The sequence below is a fragment of the Tupaia chinensis genome, unplaced genomic scaffold, assembly GCF_000334495.1.
Source record: "Tupaia chinensis unplaced genomic scaffold, TupChi_1.0 Scaffold000617_1, whole genome shotgun sequence".
Lineage (NCBI taxonomy): Eukaryota > Metazoa > Chordata > Mammalia > Scandentia > Tupaiidae > Tupaia > Tupaia belangeri.
The window spans coordinates 999,409-1,015,321 of record NW_006160136.1 but is presented as its reverse complement, the minus strand read 5'-3'; the positions used below and the strand labels follow the sequence as shown (position 1 = coordinate 1,015,321).

At 37.1% G+C, this 15,913-nt stretch overlaps 1 long non-coding RNA gene across 1 annotated transcript in view; it reads left to right on the top strand.

Annotated features, from left to right (window-relative positions):
* Positions 1-3,155: 3,155 nt before the first annotated feature.
* The window catches only part of LOC114009752 (uncharacterized), a 173,997-nt gene continuing 161,239 nt past the window's right edge, over positions 3,156-15,913 (top strand). Inside the window, exon 1 of the long non-coding RNA XR_003551145.1 lies at positions 3,156-3,230. This is a non-coding gene — a long non-coding RNA (uncharacterized LOC114009752). The remainder of the gene's footprint in view (positions 3,231-15,913) is intronic.

The following is a 15,913-nucleotide window of genomic DNA, read 5'->3' as shown; positions in this document are numbered from 1 at the left end:
TATATATATATATATATATAGTAAATCAGAAAAAAGAATTTGCCTAGGTTTGAGCCAAGTTGGCAAAGGGTCTGATCCTTTTTGGTTCTGGCTGCCACAGAGAGGTGGTTGTCTGCTCTGGCTTAAATACCAGTGGGCACAATTCTGAATCTTGCATCTGCCGGTCATATTTGGGAGAGTGAGGGCAAGGCCACCAATTTCCCAGTTAGTATTTTGTTTCCCAGCTGGGAGAATAATAGTGCTGCAGAGATCCATTCTAGTCCTACACTTGCCAAACCATTTCCTTTCCTAGTTTTGCCTACCTTCTCAGTTCTGTTTTGTCTACTCCCATGCATAAAAGTAGCTGCTAATTAGACAAAAAGGGCCAAGCATCAATTATATCAGAATTTTTGTTATCATGGGGTCTTGTGACATTTATTTCATTTTGCTTTAAAAGTTAAGTAAGCCTTTGCATACTCGTCTTACCAAAAGGACTATAAAGTTTCTGAGGCTAGGATCTCTATTTTGCATCTCTTATGCCTCTTCTCCAATGCCAGCACTAAATGCAGATGTTCAGTAATCTTTGGTTGAATAAGGTTGATGAATGGGCAACATAAAATTAACACTGGAGTGGGCTAGCATATGGCATTGTGGTTAAGGCACTGGACTCCCACATAGCTGACTGCATTTCAAGTTCTAGACCCAGCAGCTTGAAAATGACACCGGGCACATGTGCATGTAGGCCCAAAATCCCAAGAGGAGAATGGAGATGAAGGGACTGTGGCATGGCCATCCCCGATGGGGGGTGGGGGGGAGGTGATTTCTCACTTTCCTTCTTCGTTTTTCTCTGTCTCTATTTAGCAAATCCATGTACCTCCATGACAAAAATCTAAACAAAACAAAACCTTAACATTGGAAAAAATAATCAGTAATCTTTCATTTTAATTCCAGCTCCAACCTTAATTTTCTTTTTGACCTGGAGGAAGTCATTAAACCTCAGATTCCCCATTTGAAAGTATGGATCAGGGTGATCCTATGGTCTAAATCCCAGATTCTTCATTAAAAAAGTAGGATAGGGCTGGTCTCATGGTCTAGCAGTTAAGGGAGTTGGATTCTACATGACTGACTGAAATTCAAATCCTGGTCCAGACAACTTGAGAAACACTCGGGGCATGTGTGTATGAACCCCAAGCCCCAACAGGGTAGTAAAATGAGAGAGATTACAATGTAATCACCCCCCATTGGGAGGTGCTTTGTCCCACTCTCTTTCTCTGTCTCTTTCTGGTGGGCACACACACCCTTTGGCTTATACACAAGCACAACAACAAATATATAGAAATAAAAGAAATAGAGACCATAATGCCTATCCTTATCCATCACACAAGGCTGTTGTAAAGATCAGTGACACATTGCATGAGAAAGCACAATTACACTAAAATCATACTGCAGAAATGTCACATGACTGATACTTTTAATAATTGTTAACAGAGAAGAATTCTTGCAGACTTGTGGCAGAAAACAAGCAGAGACTATCCCCTTTCACTGGGGCCATCATGCCACCATCCATTCCTGCCCTGACTTCCCCAGTGATAGCCTCCATGGATAACTAAAATATTGTAGATGGTTCACAGTGGGGTTAGCCCTGCAATATGTGTTTTATTCTATTGTAAAAGTTGAAAGTTAAACATCTGCCTGAGAGAAATATTCATCATAATATATGAATACCATCTGTGGGCAGATGGTCAAGCACAGACAGGTCAAGGATGGAAGAAAGTCTCACAAGACAGGGTATTTTTGAAAGTTGACCCTGAAACTCCCTGATGAGCCTACTACAGCTGTCTGTTCACCTGCCACTGACCCTTGGCTCCCTTGCAACTTTGAGCATCTTGCCCACCAGCTCAGTATGCTCTCACTCTGTCTCACACACTCTGTTGCTCTCATTCTGCTTCTCTCATTTTCTCTCACTATTTTGTGCTCTTTCTTGATCTATCCAGAAAGCATATGAAAAAATGCTCAACATTCCTCATAATAAGGGAGATTTAGATCAAAACCACAATGAGATACCACCCAACCCCAGTCAGAATGGCAAAGATTAAAAAAGAAATGATAAATGTTGGAGGGGATGTGGTGAAAGGGGAACACTCCTAGACCGTTGTTGGAAATGTAAATTGGTCCAGCTAGTGTGGAGAATAATATGGAGGTTCCTCAAAGACCTTCAAATAGAACTACCATATGATCCAGTAATTCCAGTCCTTGGTATCTGCCCAAAGGACAGGAGAGCACTCAATCGGAAAAGTGCTTGCACAGCTATTTTCATTGCAGCATTATTCATGATCACTAAGACACAAAACCAACCCAAATGTCCACAAACAGATGAATGGATTGAAAACGTGTGTCACATATACTCTATGGAATACTATCCAGCCATAAAAAACAACAGGGTTGGGACCAGCATTTAGCATAATGGCTATGTCACTAGACTCCCACGTAGTCGACCGCGGTTCATGTCTTGGACTGGGTGGCTTAAAACTCACGCCGGGTACGTAAAAAAAAAAAAAAAAAAAACAGGGTTCTGGAATTTGATAGAAAGTGGATGAATATGGAAGACTTGTTACTGAGTGAAGCAAGTCAGGCTATGAAAGACAGACATGACATTGTATGTCTTCACTTAACATATACCAACTGTCCACACTCTACGGTAGATATTGAAAGAGTGGAGGACATAAAAGCATTAAAAATTGTTATGAACACTAGAGACAAGTGGAAAGAGAGTGTGGGAGGGGAAAAACATAGGAAAGAAAATTGGGGGAAAAATAGAGAGGTAAGACACTTGTGGGACACAGATATATATGGCTTATTATCTGTTGATGAGAATGCGATAGTATTTTCAACTGGGCTGGACAGAGGTGTATATCATGCTAGGTAAATTCTCTTTAAAATCTAAATGATGTATAGCAATTGAATGTATGAATAATAATAATAAAATAAAATTTTATAAAGTAAAAAAGAGAGAGATTTCTGCTATAGGGCATATGCACTTGCCAGAGACAGAGAGAGAGAGACAGAGATAGAAAGCAAGAATTCACCCCCACAGGGGGGAATGGCCAGACCATAATCCCTTCTCCATTCTCTTCTCAGGATTTTGGGCACACGTGCATATGTACCTGCTGGATCCAGGACTGCACCTGTGGTTGACTGCATAGGAGTTCAGACACATAACCATTATGCCTTCTTCTGGCTCCTTGAAAAAGGTTCGTAAAATAAGTTTTCTAATTGATATGAATGAGAAAGGATCATTTAAATCAGAAGAATATCGATGATTCATGCAAAACATGGAAATATTAAAGACTGGGGAGATGTTGAAGATGTATAAATAACTCAGTAGCATGTGATTACATAAAGTGTGTGTTTGTGTGTGTGTGTGTGTGTGCATGCGCACACATGCATATACTCAGTAAGGAGGTGGAGCTGGAGTGGTACAGAGGAAACACTATGAAGGGCATTGTGTGGCAGTCTAAAGTATGGACATTGTCTCTTAGGAGATGAATATCCACTAAAGATCATCAGGCACCGTACTCAGGCTGCAATTTTGAAAGAGAGCCTAGAGTAATGTGAGACTAGTGGCAAATGTTTGGCAAAGAAACTCCAAAAGGCAGGAAGTTGGAGAAGTTATTTGTATCCGGAATTGGAAGAATTCACAGATTACATGGATGCAGGGCCTCCCCATGAGAATGGAGTTTAACTTTCAGATTCTTGATTGAGATGATTGGGTGGATAATGGTTTTGTCAATAATGCTAAGAGAAGCATGGGTTTGGGCTAATGATGAGTTTACTGAAGCATTCTGGGTTACAAGAAAAGAAAGATTTGAATCAAGATAATACAAGTGGTAGTTAAAGTCACAGCAATAAATGAATGAGGATGTCTGGTTAAAAGAGAAAAGGAGGGACCAGCAGATAGCATAATGGTTATGTCGCTGGACTTGCACATAGTTGACCGTGGTTCAAGTCCCAGACCTGGTGACTTAAAACTCGTGCTGGGCGTGTGTGCATGACTGCCCAAGATCCCAAGAGGAGAATGGAGGAGAAGGGATTGTGCTACGGCCGTTCCCCCTGAGGAGTTATTTCTTGCTTTCTGTTTCGCTGTCTCTCTCTGTCTCTCTGGCATGTGCACACACCCTAGAGCAAAAATCTCAAAAAAAAAAAAAAAAGACAAACTAGATATAATAATAATCTAAGAAATAGCCAAGGGGGACCAGCAGTTAGCGTAATGGCTATGTCACTGAACTCCCATGTAGCCGACTGTGGTTCGAGGCCTGGACCCAGTGGCTTAAACTCATGCCAGTCATGTGTGCGTGCGTGCCCAAGATCCTGAGAGGAGAATGGAGGAGAAGGAGAAGGGATTGCGGCATGGCTATCCCCCCTGGGGGGGGGGGGATTTCTCGCTTTCTATCTCTTTGTCTCTGTCTTTCTGGCTAGCGCATGTGCCCTATAGCAAATACCTCTCAAAAAAAAAAAAAGAGCAAAGAGCAAACCAAGAGATGGAATAGAAGAGAGAGAAAAACAGTCAGTTACTGAAACATGCCCAGGTGGGTATATGGCATCGTGTTTGAAGACCAGAGTCTCTAAGTAGTTCAAAAAAGCATTCAAGGCAACAGAGAGTTCAAATAGGATTTTAAAAATGTGAGCCATTTTTAAGTAAACTATTTATTGATCAAGTATTCAATACAACTCAGATTTGACAAGTCAGAAAATTCTGCTGAGTCTTGTTTAAATGGATGAGAGTGGTGTGGTAAAAGCCAGGCTGCTTTGTATTCTAAGATCTTAGTAGTGGAAAACATAAAGATTGCACCTAGCATTTGTGTGTTTAGGCAGGAGATAGAAAATATATCTTGGTGTGTGTCTAAGACTACATCATCCCTGAAACTCGATCACACTATTGCATTTTTCTTTGTCCAGTGCTCAAATTAGAAGCACTCTTCTCTCAGTGAAGCAGTTCTATCACCCCTTTTGTAATCTCTTAAGGGAAAAATGAAAACAATTACACTATAGACATTGAAAATTAATGGCAGCTTAACTCAGTTTATCTATAATCCAAAATGATCAATAAAATATACTGTCCAAGTATTCATGAGCTAACATCTGTTGAAAAGATCATAGATTATCCAAGTAGATGATTCTGTATATAACATCTATCATTTCATCTCTACTCCATTTGAGTAGCTGAATGTGTAATATTGTTTTTTAAACAAAAGAATAGAGGGTATATAGTTGTGTGTAAAACTGCTGTATAAATTCTTGCCGTCAGTAGGCTTTAATGTCCTTATTAAGGATTTGTGTGTATATGTAGGTATGTATGTTTTTTGTAGCACTAGTTGATTACTTAGGAGTATAGGAATTGACTATGACAGGAAGAAGGCAATAAGTTTCTGATAAAGGAAGCAGAGTGGTTGAGAATGATAAGAAAACAAATGCTCTTAGTGTAGGAGAAAAGAAAGGAAAAAGGTCAAAGAACCCATGACAAATCTGAAGTTGAACGTTCAAGGGAACAGAGAGTGGAAAGAGAAGGAACCACAATGGCTCCCCCAGCAAAGGTAACAAAATAGAATGAAAAAGAAATAAAGCAGATGCTGAGGTCAGGAGGTGCAAGTCCAGTGTTTGAAATCTTGCATGGAAGAGAGGAGAGCATTTCCCAGAAAGATAGTCAAAGACAAGAATGTGTAACGCATGTGTAGGAAGCCATTGATTATGAAAGCATGGCGCATCAAGATGGGAAAAGTGTCTTGGCTGCTGATTCCACCATCTATTATAGCCTTTGCACAGCTCTACCCCATCCTGTAGTTACTTAAAATCTGAGAAGGTGAGAAAACCAGTCCTTTGGTGTTTACATCCCTGTAGGGAACAGCCATTGGGTTGCTTGAAGGAATTTGTTTTATGTGTTCATAAGTTCCCATTGATAACCAAAGATTGATTTTTGAAATAAGTCATAAACTTGGGTCTTATAATTCTTTTAAACTGTGTAATTACTTGCTTCATGGTTCTTATCCAGTGTGAAGATTTTGACCTCATTCAAAAAATAATTTAAAAATGGAAATGTACTTGACATCCTAAAACTGCATGTATTTAAAGTGTAAAGATGGACACATTTTAACATATGTACACATCAGTGAGGTTCACATCAATAAACCATCAACACAATGAAGACCTAGCCCAAGTTTCCTTATTTCCCTTTGTAAATTCTCTCTGGCCTTCCTGTCCCTATCCCATCCTGGCCCCATCTTCTGGCAACCACGAGCTGGCCTTCTGTTAAAATAGTTTAGCTGACGTTTATTAGAATTTTATATAAGTGGAATATTACACATGTACTCTTTCGGTCTGGCTTTTGTGATTTAGTATAATTGGAGATCATCCATGTTGTTTAGTATCAATACTTTTTATTTTTATTTATTTTTACCCTAGAGAGGGCTCATCAGGGAGAGAGACGACACACAGACAGAGGGAAAGTGAGAAATCAAACCCCTGGTGGGGGGGATGGCCACACCTCAATCCCTTCTTCTCTATTCTTCTCTCAGGATTTTGGTCACACACACATGCACACACACCCCTAGTGTGATTTTCATGCCGCAGGGTCCAGGACTCAAATCATACTCTTGGCTAAGTATGTTCCAACCCCCTAACCACCACGCCACCTATTGGGACACTTCATTCCTTTTTATTGATGAATTCTAATGTATTGAACAGATACACCACAATTTATTATTTATTTATTTGTTTTGAACATTTAGGCAGTTTCCTGTTTATAGATTTGAGAAATAAGAAGCTAGCATGAGTATTTGTGTACAAGTGTGGAAGCAGACTTTCACTTCTTGTATGTAAACACCTGGAAGTGAAATGACTGGGCTACATAAAAGGTGTGTGTGTGTACACACACACACACATATATATATATTTATATATAAAAATATAAAATAGATGTATATATTTATATATATATATTTTATTCTAACTTTTTAGAGATATTTTTAAACTGTTTTCTAAAGCAATAGCATCATTTTACATTCCTACCAGCAGTGGGAGTGTTCCTGCTGCTCTGTGTTCTCACTAACAATGGATATGATTGTTCTTTTTTAATGTTAGATATTTTAAGAGAGCTGTAGCAGTAGGTCATATTGTTTTATTTGCATTTCTGTAATAATTAGTGATGTTGAGCATATTTTCATTTATTTACATATATTTCTGTATTGGTAATCCGATCAAATTGTTCATTATCTTAAGGGTTTTGCTTTTTCACTGGTAATTCTGATTTCTACATTCTGAGTACTACTCCGTTACTAGATACAATTTGTGAATATATTCTCTTGGCATGCAGTTTCTCTATCATGATTGTAACTGTGACTTTTGAAGAGTAGAGTTCTTAATTTTAATAAAATCTCATCTTTTAAATGAATCATATGTTTGCTGTTGTGTCTATTAAAAATCTACCTAACCCATGGTTACAAAGTCTTTCTCCTGGAAATTTTATAGTTTTAAGTTTTACATCTATGCCTAGAATCTATTTTCTGTCAATTTCCACATATGGTGCAAGATATCAAACGTTTTTTGTTTTGTTTTGTTTTGGCATATGGATATCTAATCCATTCAGAACACTTTGTCAAAAACATGGTCTTTTGTACCCTGACATGCTTTTGTATTTTTAATGAACATCAACTAACCACACATAAATTCTTCTATTTCTGGACTTTATATTCTGTTCCATTCATTTATTTTTCCATGCGATACCAACACAACACTGTATTAGTATAGTTATGTATACTACTAGGCCTTAAAGTCATATAGTGAAGTTCTCCAAAGTTACTTTTGTCAAATATATTATTTATGATTATTATTGTTATTATTTTGTTACTCTATGTTCATTACATTTTTACATAATATCTAGAATCAACTTGTCAATTTCTATTTAGAAAATGCCCTTTCTAATTTTGGTTAGGAATGTTTTGGATCAATAGATCAGTTCAAAAGAGAATGAACATATTAAAAATGTATTTTATGATCCATAAACATACCATATTTTTCTATTTACTTCAGCATTCTTTAATTTATCTCAGGAATAATTTTGTCACTTGCAACATACAAGTACCGTACATTTTTGTCAGATTTATTCCCAAGCACTTCATATTTTGATGTTATCGTAAATGGAATTTTTACATTTCAATATCCAATTCCTGCTAGTTTATAGAAGTGTGATTATTTATATTAACCTTGTACTCTGCATCCTTGCTGAATACATGTACTAGTTCTCATAGTGACTTTTTAAGATTCTGTTAAACTTTTTATGTAAGTGATCATTCTATCTTGCAAAATGAAGGTAATTTTACTTCTTTTTTTTTTTTTCTAGCTTTGATGTATTTCTTTTTCCTCATCCTGTTCCTTCTTCTCTTCCTTTTCCCTTATCTCACTAGGTAGCACTTCCGTGATAATGTTGACTAAAACTGGTGAGAATGGATATTCTTGCCTTCTTTTAAATTCTTCCTGAAGTTTAGAGAGAAAGCAGTCTTTAACTACTAAAAATGATGTTATTTATGTATTTTTTATATTTTTTATAGGTCAGATTGAGGAATGTCTTTTGGATTCCTAGTTTACTACAGGTTTTCTTCAATAATGTATTCTAGATTCTGTAAACTATGTCTTGTGTGTCTCCTGAGATAGTCACGTTTTTCTTTACAGCCAGATAATATGGTGAATTACATTCAAGTGTTAAATCAACCTTGTATCTTGTGCTTAACCACATTTAGTCATTGTAAAGTTAGTGAATGATCCCCAACACCAGACCACTCTCACTTATGATACCAATTCCAAGTTTGGGGGTTCTCAGAAGCACACTCAATTTTTTGTTTTTAATTTTGTCAGTGGATGTGTGTACTCACCAGAGAGACAGAGAGAGAGGAAAAGTGAGAAAGCATTCTCCATGAGGGAAGGTCACACTACAATCTCTTCTCCGTTTCCTACTGCTTTCAGGATTTGGGGCACAAAAATACACATGCCCTGTGTGTTGTTCAAGTTGTGGTGTGGCCATGCAGCTGGCCCTGTGGGATTCGGCTGCCTTGACCACCATGTTGCCACCTGGCCGATAGCATCTTTAGTTTTAATAATTTGCTGTAGCGACTCATAGAATAAGCTGTTATACTCATGGTTTTGATCTATTGCAAGCAAAGGATGCAGAATGACTTACTCAAGAGACAGAGTCTAGAAAAGTTCCAAGTTTCCCAGGAACAATGCACGACAATATGCGTGGAGTATTTCTAACCAGGAGGGCTCTCCAGCCTCAGTGGCCAAGTGCCTTTACAGGGAATTCGTCCCATAGACATAGGCAACTACACAGAGTGCCAATCTTCAAACTGTCTGGATGTTGAACTAATATCACAAAACCAAAGCCTCTACTCTAAATTATATTATCAGATTATTTGGTGTTGCCCAAGGTTTCCAGATAAACAGAGACACTTTCTATCAGGCTGAACATGCCAAGAATTTGAAGATTATCCCCTTAGGAGCCAAGGGCAAAATCCAGACCTCTCCTTGGGCAAAGATCAATTCTTTTCTACAAAGTTATGATATATTACACTTCTTATAATGTTAAATTTGATTTACTGAATGGTTGTTAACAATCATTGTATCTATTATATCAAAGATAATGAGTCCTGGGGCCAGCAAGACACATAGTGGTTACAGTACTAGACTCCCACAAGGCCAACCCAGTTTGAGTCCAGTCATGGTGGCTTAAAAATCACACCAGGCACGTGTGAGTGTGTGCCCCAAATCCCAGGAGAATGGAGAAGGGATTGTGGTGTGGGCATCCTCCTTGGGGGTGATTTCTCACTTTCCTTCTCACTGTGTCTCTTCTCACTCTCTTTCTCTCAGTCTCTAGTGAGTGCACCTACCTTATAGTGAAAGCCTTAAAATAAAAAAAGATAATGAATCTATTTTGTATTTTCTTGTAGCATTTTCGCCTAGCTTTAATATCAGAGGATTACTTCAAGCCTTTACAATGAACTGGAAAGAATTTTCAACTCCTCAATTTTATGGAGAAATTTGCTTACTAATGGAATTATTTCTTCCATTTCTAAATGTTTGGAAAAATTTTCCAGTAAAGCTATATGGGCTTGGAATCTTCTTTGTGGGAAGGTTTTTAACCACAAAATAAATTATTTAATAGATTCAGAGCAATTATCCAAGTTATCTGGTACTTCTGAAGTGAGTTTTGGTAGTTTGTACATTTGAGGAATTTATTTCATCTAAGTTGTTGAATATTGTGGCATAAAGTTTCTCATAGTATTTCTTATTCTTTTAAATATCTGTAAGATCTTTATAAACTCTCTCATTCCTGAGATTGCTAAACTAGACATCTTGTCTTTTTCTTATTAATCTGTCTGGCTAGAATTTTAACAATTTTGTTGATATTCTTAGGGAAACTGCTCTTGTGTTCATTACTTTATTCAATTATTTTTCTGTTTTCTATGTCAGCGATAAATTTTCTGATCTTTGTTGTTATCTTTCTTCTGCTTTGGGTCTAATTTATTTTAATTATTCCACTTTTTAAGGTAGAAGATTAGGTCATTGATTAGAGATTTTAAAATTTCCAGATCTAGGCATTAGTGCAATAAACTTCTTTCCAATAGTGACTTCACTGCAGCCCGCAAGACTTAAAATGCCTTGTTTTCTTTTTATCTAGTTCAAAATATTTTCTAACTTTCATTTTTATTTTTCATTTGACCTATAGGTTATATAGAAATTTGTTATTTAGTTTCAAAGTATTTGAGAATCTTTCCACAGCTCCTTTTACTATTGATTTCAAATTTAATTCTACTGTGGTTGGAGAGTATATTTTTAAATAAATTGAATCTCTTTTATGGCCCAGAATATGGTCTGTCATGATAAATATTTGATGGGCACTTGGAAATGTGTATTCTGTGGCTTTGGGATAGAGTATTCTTTAAGTGTCAAAAAGGCCATGATGGTTGATTGCTTTGGTAACATTTCTACTTCTTTATTGATTTTCAGGTAACATTTTATGACTTATTGAGAATATTTTTAAAATCTCCTTTTGTAATTGTGAATTCATCTATTTCTATATATACTTTTATCTATTTCACAATTTTGAAGCTCTGTTATTAGTTGCAAAAACATATATGATTTTTATGTTCTTAGACTAACTGATACATTTATCATTATCAGTTGGCTCTTTTTATCCCTTAAACTCTGAATTCTTCTTTGATGTTAATATAGTCATTCCTGACTTCTAATTTTATATCAGTGTTAGCATGATCTATCATCCTTTTATTTTAAATCTACTCTGTCTTTTTATTTAGTGAGGTTCTTGTGCAAACTGGTAAGTGAGTCTTGCTTTTTTATCCAGTCTGACAATTTCTAGCTTTAATTGAAATGTATAGATAATTTACTTTTGGTGACTTTTTTTTCCAAAAAGAATTATTTTTACTTAATTATATTTATCATCATTATTATTTTTTAATTTGTTACAGGGCACATGTGCTCAACAGAGAAGGATAGATAGAGAGAGAAAGAGAGAGAGAAAGAGAAGGAAAGTGAGAAAGCACGCCACCAGGTCTAGGACTCAAACCATGATTGGCTAAGGTGCTAAGTCCAGCACCTTAACCACCATACCACCTGTTGGCCCCACTTTTGATTATTATTGATATGAATGTTAAAATATAGAGAGTTATTATTTAATTACTTAATTGATTCATGTTTGATCCTATTTGTCCTTTTTTTTTTTTCCTTTATAGGACATGTGTGCTCACAGGAGAGGGAGAGGGAGAGGGAGGAGGGGAGAGAGAAAGAGAGAGAGAGAGAGACAGAAAGTGAGAAATTACCCCTCCGAAGGGTAGCCACACCACAATCCCTTCTCTCCCATTCTCTTGAAGTTTTGAGCATGTGCGCACACATACTCAGCATGTTTTTCAAGGACTGGAACCATGGAGTTGGCCATGTAGGATCCAACCACTTTACCCACCATGACAGCTGGCTGGCCCCTCATCTGTACAGTGTTCATTTTTTTTGTCTTTTTTTGTATTAATTGAGTACTTTTTGTGATCTTATTCTATCTATGAATTGTTTTGGTTTGTTTTATTTTAGTGTTTGCTTTGGGGTTTATAATATTTATCTTTGACTTATTAATGTCTGTCTTTAAGAGATATGACAGCTTCTCCTTTTGTGTTCAAACCTTACAAGGGTATGCATCCATTCCTTTCTTGTGATTTTTGTACTATCACCTTCAGACATTTTACTTTTACAAACATGATAAACCTCATAATACGTTGTTATGTTTTAGCCTCTAACAGTTGCTTATCTTTTACAGAGATTTAAATAACAATAAAAATTATTTAGGTTTATCCACAGTTATCATCTATAGTACTCTTTATTCTTTTGTATATATCCATATTTATGTCTGACATTACTTTCCTTTTGCTTGAGAAACTTCCCTTAGCATTTTTAATAATTCAACTCTGGTAGGAATCAATTCTAACTGAAAAAGCCTGTATTTTACTTTGATTTTTCTTATTTAGAGAGGTTTTTACTGTAGGGCACTTGCGCTCACCAGAAAGAGACAGAGAAACAGAAAGCAAAATATCATGGCCACGCCGCAATGCCTTCTCCTCCATTCTCCTCTCAGGATCTTGGGCATGCATGCACGCACACGCACCCGGCGTGAGTTTAAGCCACCGGGTCCGGGACTTGAACCGTGGTTGACTACGTGGGAGTCCAGCAACATAGCCTTTACACTAACTGCTGGTCTTGCAGTTTTCTGTTATTTATTGGTTTAAAATTTTTTTCTCACATCCTATAGGAGTGATTGCAATTCTAATTGTGTCAATTTCTGCCATAAGAAACATATTCTTATCTAGAAATATAAAAGAAGTTGTGTTACTTTCTTAGAAGTGAACTATGTGAAACTTGAACTGAGAAACAATTTTATCTTCTTTAATGCTAAGTTTAAGCCTTTTAAAACTTTTTCTTTCACTTTGGTTCAGCTCAGCAACAAAGAAGCGTAATGTTGGCTATTGGGGATTTAAAGGTAATGGGGATTAAAAGGATTTAAAGATTTTGTCACTGCCTTTTATAAGCTTATATTCCAATGGTCAGACATGTTTATATTATCAAACCTGAACTTAGAAAACATGCAAAACTGTCACCAACCCACTTTCCAATTCATCCTTACCAAAGAATTCAAGGATATCTTAGGCTAGCCTATCATTAGGCACTGACAATACCCTGAGAAAGAATTTTCTACAAGTGTAGAGGCTAAAGAATCAGAATAAATTAATAATGAGGACTAATCATTTAAAGATAAATAAAAATGAATTTTAATTGTAAACTTGGGAACTCTCTCAGAGTAGAATCAGTTACTTTATGAACCTTCTATCATTTAAGTTTTCAAATTATAATTGAAAATATATGGAGCTGACAGGTGGCATGGGGGTTAAGGGCACTAGATTCTCACAGGGCTGACTGCGGTTCAAGTCCCAGACCGGAGGCTTCCTTTCTCACTTTCTCTCTGTCTCTCACTCTGTCCCTCTCTGGTCAAATTAAAATAAATAAAGTTTAATTTTTTTTTAAATTCTTAAAAATATATAAAACATATACAACTAGGAACATCACTGACTTGAATGTTACATAGTATAAGTAACCATTTCATTTTAATTTTCTAAACAAGAGTCTATGTCACTCAGATTTCACTTTAGATAGTTTATATAAGAAGAAATTTGCTACAGGAAAAGCTTACATTATTATTGAAAAGCTGGGTGAATGAAGGTCAACACAGAAGCATTAAAGACATCCAGAAATAAAAGAAATTTCAGCAAAGCCATCTCCAAGTATCCTCAGTTACCTGTAGCACCAACATGGGTAATTCCTTGTAAGATGCCTGGAAGCCACAAGCAAAACTCCATCTTGGCTGCCAACCAATGCCCACCCATCTGCCTACAGCTGGCATTAACAGATAGTGGCTTCTCCTTCTCGTCTGTTCTTAAATGTCACAAAAGTGCCTCTCACTGGTGGAATCTAACTAGACTGAGTCTACAAGGACAAATGACAAATGTAGTTTTCAATCATTAAGTTTCTACAAAACAGGGGAGAGCATTAATGGAAAAGTGAGAGTGGTTTGAAGTATCAACAAAGAGACTCAACCTCAAAATGCAGACCTTAAATAACAAGAACAATGGACAATCACGGGAGGAGGATCAGAACTTTATTCATTTTTCCACTGCTCCAATAACTCATCTATGAACCCATCCATCCCTCCATCCATTCACATGTTCATCCATTCCACAAGAAGCTGAGTAAGAGTTCTGTGCTTGTCAACTACTGGTATACAGTACACAGATAGTGCATAGAACAGTGCTTTCAAAAATATATTTTTAAATAGCAATCGTATTTCAATCAAGATGATAATGAGGTGAGGCTATCTATTTTATTCTCAGGTCTGAGCTTAAATTACACATTACAAGTGACATGTTTGACCACCATTTCTGGTGAATCACTACAGAGAATCAACACATTGCAATAGAGTTCTTCTCTGTCCTCTGTCATTTGCAAACATAGAATACAGAAGAGCTAGACTTTGAGTGGTATTACTATGGACATCATTCATGGCTTATTTCCACTGTTAGTCCTTATCACAGTGATAGATTCATGATTAATCTTCAGTAAACATTGTGGAACAGTACATGATAAGACTTTGAACTGCTAAGGAGATCTATCAGAATCTTTATATTAGCAAACTCAGAATCTGTTTTAGGAAGACTAATGTGTTAGCGGAGTTACAACATAATGAGCTTCGCACTATAATAAACGTAAGTAATAAGAAAACAGAGTGTAAACACATGAAACTGAAAAACTCTTGCCTGAGAACTTTAGAGGCGGCTCTTTAGGTGAAATGATAATAGAAATGGGCCTTAAAGGGAACCAGCAGTAAGCATAATGGCTATGTCACTGGACTCCCACATAGTCGACCACAGTTCGTGTCCCGGACTGGGTGGCTTAAAACTCACGCCAGGTGCGTGTGCATGAATGCCCAAAATCCCAAGAGGAGAATGGAGGAGAAGGGATTGTGGCATGGCCATCCTCCCTGGGGGGGTGATTTCTCGCTTTCTGTCTCTATGTCTTTCTCTGTCTGTCTGGTGAGCGCATGCGCCCTATAGCAAAAACTTCTGAAAAAAAGAAAAAGAAATGGGCCTTGAAGAATGTACAGAAATTTGTCCAGTGATGGGAGTGAAAGACACAACAGGCCAGATGAAATGATTATAAATGTAGACAATGATGCCGAAGTCAGACAAACGCATGGCAAAAGGGCACCTGATTGGTAGGGGGATTGGAAATAGTGAGCCAGGAAATCAGGTTGGATGGGAAATTTGAGCCAAATTGGAAAAGCTTACATGCCATGCTAAGACACTTGGCTTTTGTTCTCTTCTCAATGGTTTTAAGCATGGAAATGGCATGATGTAATTTGTATTTTAGAAAGATAAAGCTGGTGGCAGTACAGAACAATAAATTTTTCGTGAAAGAGATTTATTTCTTTTGTGCAGTATTTTGCTCCTGTTAAGGAGTGACAGTGGGAATGAAAAAGAAAGGACAGATTCAGAGTTATTTTTGAAGTGGTACAATTCATAGGGGTTAAAGGAGACCCTTAGTTTTCTTGTTGAGCCAATGGACTGAATAGGGAATTAGATGAGGACGTTCATAGTGTTTCTAATATATCTTTTTTTGGAGAGATTTTTGCTATAGGGTGCATGCGCTCACCAGACAGACAGAGAGAGACAGAGAGATAGAAAGCGAGAAATCACCCCCAGGGGGGATGGCCATGCCGCAATCCCTTCTCCTCCATTCTCCTCTTGGGATCTTGGGCACACATGCACACACGCCTGGT